Genomic DNA, 8,568 nt, shown 5'->3' with positions numbered 1-8,568 from the left:
TCCAGCCCACTTTCCTGAGCTATAGGCCCAAATATCCACTAGCCTACTCAGGCAGTACTGTTGGATTTTCCACTTCATCCTTTCAATTCATCCTTCTTTCCTGACAAGGCCTTCTAGGATCAGAGGTCCTTTCTTCATACTGCCTCTCCCTAGAAAGCACTGCATGCCTTCCAACAATTATGAATCTATTAAGATTCAATTCAAAGATCACCCATCTCCTTCCTGCCTCAAGCAGCTTTTCCTGACCTTTTCCTTTCCCTTACCTTCTCTTGGGTAGACTCCCTTTGTGCACCCAACTAAACCTTTTGTAGCTATTTGCTATGGCACATTTAACAGTAGTCATAGCATACATTTACCTTACCTGTATTTAACCACATAAACTTAGCAAAAACAAAACACCTCTGAAGGTCATCAATTGCTCCAGAGTTCATGTGAAACAGGAGCCATTTTGCTTCTCCGAATGTGAATATGAGTTGGCTTACAGCTCAACATTCAGAAGACGAAGATCATGGCATCTGGTCCCACCACTTCATGGGAAATAGATGGGGAAACAGTGGAAACAGTGTCAGACTTTATTTTTTGGAAGAGAAGTTATGACGAACCTAGATAGCATATTCAAAAGCAGAGACATTACTTTGCCGACTAAGATCCATCTAGTCAAGGCTATGGTTTTTCCTGTGGTCATGTATGGATGTGAGAGTTGGACTGTGAAGAAGGCTGAGCGCCGAAGTATTTATGCTTTTGAACTGTGGTGTTGGAGAAGACTCTTGAGAGTCCCTTGGACTGCAAGGAGATCCAACCAATCCATTCTGAAGGAGATCAGCCCTGGGATTTCTTTGGAGGGAATAATGCTGAAGCTGAAACTCCAGTACTTTGGCCACCTCATGAGAAGAGTTGACTCATTGGAAAAGACTCTGATGCTGGGAGGGATTGGGGGCAGGAGGAGAAGGGGACAACAGAGGATGAGATAGCTGGATGGCATCACTGACTTGATGGACATGAGTCTGAGCGAACTCCGGGAGTTGGTTGATGGACAGGGAGGCCTGCTGTGCTGCGATTCATGGGGTCGCAAAGAGTCGGACACGACTGAGCGACTGAACTGAACTGAATGTGAATATTCTTAAAAACACACAGCTTTTGTACAGACAGAACAGTAATTTTGTCCCCAGTGGGACATTCGGTAAAGTTGGGAGATGTTTTGGTCACAACCAGAAGGGTTTTACTAGAATCAGTGGGGAGATGCCAAAGATGTTACATTCTACAATGCACTGGGCTACCTCTTACAACAAAGAATTATTCAGCCTGACATGTCAGTAATGTTGACGTTAAGAAACTCCTTGAGTTAGTCTGATCTTCCTAAATAATGGATTTGATCATATAATTTCTTTGATTAAACTCTACTAGCTTCCCACTGAAAGCAGAATAAAATCCAGACTCAAATAGCCACGGTCTATTATGCCCCATATAATCTGGCCCCTGCCTACCTTGCTGACTTCATCCCTCTTCATCTACCTTTTCAAGCAGTAAACTCTGATCAAAATGACCTTCGGTCTAAACATACCAGCCTTATGACCAAACACACCAGACATTCTCAGGATCTTTGCACTTGTTACTGCTCCTACTTAGAATGTTCTCCATTGTATATCTCAAATATATTCCATCTCCTCAGAAAGGTACATATTCCCTGAGCAGCCCCACTGCTACTACTACCACCACCACCAGTTAAACACACTGATTGCCCTATTTAATTTTCTTTGTAGCACTTAAAAGCAGATCAAGTTCTGTATTTACTATTTGTCATCTTCCTCTGCTGCCCTCAGGATGTAAGCTCCTTGAGAACAGGGATATCTCTAGTGACTAGAAATAAATTTTCAATAAATCCTTCGTTGACTACAACAGGGACCCCCAAACTCAAGCCAATTATTTCATCCAGTGATCAACTAAAGATTTTTTTTTCCAATACTTGTTGAGAGAAAGATATGTTGGAATCCATAAGAGTGGTACCCTAAGGGAATTTCAATGTAGTTTTGAAAATACAGATTTACTTCATATGCTGACTTTAGAAAGTATAACTCATTATATTGCTCCTGCTTTTGTCAGTCTTCTCCGAGCAAACTGTACACACTTTAAGGGCAAAAGCAAACTTAGAATCCTCAGCATTTAGCATGAAGTGAAGGCATTTTCCACAGTTTATTGTGATCCACACAGTCAAAGGCTTTGGCATAGTCAATAAAACAGAAATAGGGGCTGGTCAGGAGCGCGGCTCACGGGAGCGGGTCTGGGGCGGGATGAACATGGCGGCGCCTCGGGGCCAGGGGTCCCCAGTTGTGCTCTCAGGGCTTGCCATTGCAGCTGGGAATGCTCGTTTCGTGGGCTCCTGGGTCCCCGTCGATTGGCATCCAGCGAGCAGAGCGCAGGGCTGTGGACCACAGAACTTGGGCTCTGGAGCATGCAAACTTCAAGAGTTGTTCAAGGGCTTCATTGCCCCTGGGCGTGTGGAATCTTCTACACAGGAATTGAACCCGTGTTCCCTGCATCGGCATTCTGAATTGGGATCCTTCTTGGGGGCACACGCATCACTCAGCCGAGATGGATTCCAGTGAAGTGGATCCTGGGAGGTTGGTAGGACCTCTGAACTGGAGCCTCCCATCTCCTGACCTCTCCAGAATTCTGTAGGTCACCCAGAGGACCCAAGACATGGTGGTTACTAATAGACTTCCCACAGTACTTCTTCATTCCACATGGACTCCTTCAAGGGCAGTGAGCATCGCAGCTTCCCTTGAACTTCGTCTGGATTTAATGACAACAGGCTCAACTTTTCATTCACTTGTATGACTATGAGCAGTTTGACCAAGTTGAAGAAGATGACTTGTTTGTAGTCTTCCTCATCAGCTCATTCCATCTACTGGCTTTAAAATCATTTAGTACAGAGCTCACCGTCTAGGTGTTCATCCAGTGTTTTGTTTGCTTATCATGCAGGATCATTTTAAAAGGAAAAGTATGTGTGTATGAGTTAGAGCTCTGATCCCAAGAGTCCATGTAGAAGCTTCCCCTGAGAAGTGTATCGTTTTTGCACCAATGCTACTGAAATGTGTGAATGTGGTATACCACGCATCCCAATAAGTGTCAACAGCTTCACAGGCTGCTTATTTGAAACGCCCAGTACTCATGACATTCCATTCATCTGAGGACTAAATATAGCCAACGTAGGCTGTGTTTGCCAAATAGACTTTGAAGTATTCTTCACACAGTCCTTCATCGACGCCAGTTTTCAGATCGAAGAAACCCTTGCTCCATGAAGTTTGTGAACACATATACTCATGTTTTGTTTGAGATTTTAAAGTCATTCTTCAGTTTTGTTGGAGGAATGGTTCTGTATATGCCCCGTGGATCCCCAAATCCACTGATGTTCATGTGTCTTGGGGCTTCCCAGGTGGTTCTAGTGGTAAAGAACATGCAGAACATACCCATGCAGGAGACATGGGAGGTATGGATTCGATCCCTGGGGCAGGAAGATCTCCTGAGGGAGAGCATGGCAACCCACTCCAGTATCCTTGCCTAGAGAATCTCATGGAGAGAGGAGCCTGGTGGGGCCTAGTCCATATGATCCCAAAGAGTTGGACACGATGTAAGTGACTTAGCACAGCACATGATTCATTGTCATAGCTAATATAATGGAGATGACATAAAAAGAAGCACCAGCGGGCGAAAGTCAATATCCATCACTTTTAAACTTTGGAATGTGTTGTGATATTTTACATCCATGTTTGTATGACTTGATAGTTGGAGAATCGATGCATATGAAGGCCTGGTTGTGTTATATGTATGTTGAGGGAAGATATATTTTTATGTGGTTTGACATATGGGTCCCATTTCATTCGTAGGCATATCCATACTCATCACTTTTCATTTTTTTTGAAAAGACCATTGTTTGGAAAGGTTGTTGTCTAACCATGAAAGATGCTTGAATTCTTGGGCTCCTTAGAGGAAGAATTCAACCCGGGGCCAGTGTGGAGGCTTGATCACTCAGAGCTTTTGTGTCCCGTTTTATTAAAGTATAAAAGAGAGAAAGCTTCTGACATAGACATCAGAAGGGGGCAGAAAGAGTGCCCCCTACTCATCTTTGGCTGGATGTTATCTAGCTACTAGCAGTCTACTCATTAGAGAAAGGAATGGCAGCAGACCCCTCACCCACAAGATATATGGAGATGACCGTGGCACCAGGTGAGTCATCCTGGGCCATGAAACGACTGATATGAGCAAATGGGTAGCTTCATTCACATAGATCAGGAGAACCATGTATGAGTAACGCATATTGGTTTGTCAAGTCAGTTCTGAGCCTTTAGGCAGAACCTACTTGAACACAGAGTCTAGGGTAAATGCATAGTACATTCACATAGCTTAAGGCAAACCTTTCCATAAGAAAAATGCCTTGGTCAGCTTAAAGTATGAGAAAAGTGAAGTTCAGGTGGAACCAGGTGTCATTATAGCAACACAGAATTGTAAGGGAAAACCTCTTTTTAAATTTGTATCGAGAAGGGGAAAAAAGATAACAGCTTGTTTCCTCCTGCCTCGGAAGTGACAGATAACAACTGTCTGACACTTGCACCCCATTTCCTCCCTTTGGAGACCCCTGGCCTTCCTGGCTGTTACCCTCTCAGTTTCATTCATTGAGTGTTTTCTGCCTTGTGAAACATTGGGCATAGCAGTATGTGTTTATTTAGGGGTATTTCATCGAATTTCATTTAAATGCATATGTGAATTAGAAAGTTTGACATGCTGTTGCTTTGTATACCGATTGGGAAATGTGAGTCTCCAAGTTTAATTTAGTTTTTCATGTTCATTTTTCTTTTTAGGGGTACAAAGAAAAATAATATGACTGTTAAGATCAGCTTTCGTATTTTTTGCCAAATATGAATTGAGATCACATCGATCGGAGATGAGTCTGTGCATGAAAGCCCTAATAACTAATGTTAATTGACTTCACTACCATGGGATGTTTTCATATCTATTGAGGATTTAGTTCATGTATTTCGATTTTAACTTTCTGTCTTACAGCCTTGTTTGTAGATCAAAGCTATTTGAAAGTGTCATCTGGTTTTCAATGGCTTGTGAGGTTATTCATGAGTGGTTTATAAAACCGAATGGATTGTACGTAGCCATACTTTGTTGTCATTCTATGAATTTGAAGAATGTCTGAAGAATGTCTGCAGTTATGCCTTAAAGATTCATACAATTGATGTCCAATATTTATCTCAATAGACTTGCTTTCAATTTGAAAAAAAAAAAAAACAGAAATAGATATTTTTCTGGAGCTCTCTTGCTTTTTCGATGATCCAGCAGATGTTGGCAATTTGATCTCTGGTTCCTCTGCCTTTTCTAAAACCAGCTTGAACATCTGGAAGTTCACGGTTCATGTATTGCTGAAGCCTGGCTTGGAGAATTTTGAGCATTACTTTACTAGCGTGTGAGATGAGTGCAACTGTGCGGTAGTTTGAGCATTCTTTGACATTTGCCTTTCTTTGTGATTGGAATGAAAACTGACATTTGCCTTTCTTTGGGATTGGAATGAAAACTGACCTTTTCCAGTTCTGTGGCCACTGCTGAGTTTTCCAGATTTGCTGGCATACTGAGTGCAGCACTTTCACAGCATCATCTTTCAGGATTTGAAATAGCTCAATTGGAATTCCATCACCTCCACTAGCTTTGTTCATAGTGATGCTTTCTAAGGCCCACTTGACTTCACATTCCAGGATGTCTGGCTCTAGGTGAGTGATCACATCATCGTGATTATCTGGGTCATGAAGATCTTTTTTGTATAGTTCTTCTGTGTATTCTTGCCACCTCTTCTTAATATCTTCTGCTTCTGTTAGGTTCATAACATTTCTGTCCTTTATCGAGCCCATCTTTGCATGAAATGTTCCCTTTGTGTCTCCAATTTTCTTGAAGTGATCTCTAGTCTTTCCCATTCTGTTGTTTTCCTCTATTTCTTTGCATTGATCGCTGAAGAAGGCTTTCTTATCTCTTCTTGCTATTCTTTGGAACTCTACATTCAGATGCTTGTATCTTTCCTTTTCTCCTTTGCTTTTTGCTTCTCTTCTTTTCACAGCTATTTGAAAGAGATGGGAATACCAGACCACCTGACCTGCCTCTTGAGAAACCTATATGCAGGTCAGGAAGCAACAGTTAGAACTGGACATAGAACAAGACTGGTTCCAAATAGGAAAAGGAGTACATCAAGGCTGTATATTGTCACCCTGCTTATTTAACTTATATGCAGAGTACATCATGAGAAACGCTGGGCTGGAGGAAGCACAAGCTGGCATCAAAGATTGCCGGGAGAAATATCAACCTCAGATATGCAGATGACACAACCCTTATGGCAGAAAGTGAAGAAGAACTGAAGAGCCTCTTGATGAAGGTGAAAGAGGAGAGTGAAAAAGTTGGCTTAAAGCTCAACATTCAGAAAACAAAGATCATGGCATCTGGTCCCATCACTTCATGGGAAATAGATGGGGAAACAGTGTCAGACTTTGTTTTTTGGGCTCCAAAATCACTGCAGATGGTGACTGCAGCCATGAAATTAAAAGACACTTACTCCTTGGAAGAAAAGTTGACCAACCTAGATAGCATATTCAAAAGCAGAGACATTACTTTGCCAACAAAGGTCCGTCTAGTCAAGGCTATGGTTTCTCCAGTGGTCATGTATGGATGTGAGAGTTGGACTGTGAAGAAAGCTGAGCGCCGAAGAATTGATGCTTTTGAACTGTGGTGTTGGAGAAGACTCTTGAGAGTCCCTTGGACTGCAAGGAGATCCAACCAATCCATTCTGAAGATCAGCCCTGGGATTTTTTTGGAGGGAATGATGCTGAAGCTGAAACTCCAGTACTTTGGCTACCTCATGCGAAGAGTTGACTCATTGGAAAAGACTCTGATGCTGGGAGGGATTGGGGGCAAGAGGAGAAGGGGACGACAGAGGATGAGATGGCTGAATGGCATCACTGACTCGATGGACATGAATCTGAGTGAACTCCGGGAGTTGGTGATGGACAGGGAGGCCTGGCATGTTGCGATTCATGGGGTCGCAAAGAGTCGGACACAACTGAGTGACTGAACTGAACTGAACTGAAGGCACTTTCATGTATTGTCATCACCATTGTTAAGTTGGAAATTTTTGTGTCACCCATTGCTATATGGTTTCTGTCTCCTGACTAGACTCTTAACTGTATCACACTTCACACATAACAATCAGTAATGAAGCCCTATATATTTTACTTACATGTTCTAGCTACAAAATATCATAATTACCTTTGCCATACCTTCTATAAACGACTTTAGCTCACATGTACATCATTTGAACCATAAAAATGGCATTCCAACCCATATTTCCCTCTGTTCAAGCCATCTTGTATAGTAAATTCAATCTATTTATGTTACTGAATTAAATTTAAAGTGGTATGTATTCAGTAATAGCTACCATTTATTAAATACAGACTATGTGCTAGGCACTGTTAAGCACTTAACAAATATTCTCACTTTTACACTCTGATTTAAAAAACTGTTTTTTGGTAACAGCTTCATTTTACTTCACTGATACCAAGTGTACAATTTAATGGTTTTCAATATAGAGTTGTACCATCACCACAATCAATTTTAGCAAACACATCAACCCCCAAAATAAACCCCATATGTTTTATCCATCATCCTCAATACTCTCATCAGTCATCTTATGCTGCCACTAATCTACTTTGTTTCCACAGATTTCCCTACTCTAAACATTTTATATAAATGCACTCAGACAATATGTAGTCTTTTATGCCTGGCTTTTCACTTAACATGAAGATGGATGAACGTGTTTTCAAAGTTCATCCATGTGAAGCATGAATTAGTACTTCATTCTGGTTGTTCAGTCACTGAATCATGTCCAACTCTTTGCAACCCCATGGACTGCAGCACACCAGGCTTCCTTGTCCTTCACTATCTCTTGGAGTTTGCTCAGACTCATGTCCATTGAGTTGATGATGCTATCCAACCATCTCATCCTCTGTCACCCTCTTCTCCTGCCCTCAACCCTTCCCAGCATGGCCAAATATTTCATTGTATGTTCATACCACATTGTATCTATTCACAAGTTCATGGACACTTGGGTTATTTTTACCTTTTGGCTATTATGAATAATGCTGCTATGAACATTTGTGCACAAATGTTTTCATTTCTCATGAGTACATACCTAGGTGCAGAATAGCTGGATCAAATGGTAACTCAATGTTTAACTTCTTGAGAAACTGCCAGACTGTTTTCCAAAGTAGCTGCACAATTTTACATCCCTACAAGTAGTGTATGAGGGTTGCAATTTCTCTACATCCTCATTAACACTTATCTTTTTATTGTTGTTATCCTTGCAAAAGAAGTGCTTTTTTTTATTGTACAAATACAGATTTCTTTTGATTTGTATTTCCAGATGACTAATGATGTTGAGCATCTTTTCATGTCCTTACTGATCATCTGTGTATCTTTGGAGAAACATTTATTCAGATCATTTTCCCATTTTTAAATTGAGGTTTTTGT

The sequence above is a fragment of the Capra hircus genome, chromosome 28, assembly GCF_001704415.2.
Source record: "Capra hircus breed San Clemente chromosome 28, ASM170441v1, whole genome shotgun sequence".
Classification (NCBI taxonomy): domain Eukaryota; kingdom Metazoa; phylum Chordata; class Mammalia; order Artiodactyla; family Bovidae; genus Capra; species Capra hircus.
Note: the sequence above shows the minus strand (reverse complement) of the source record.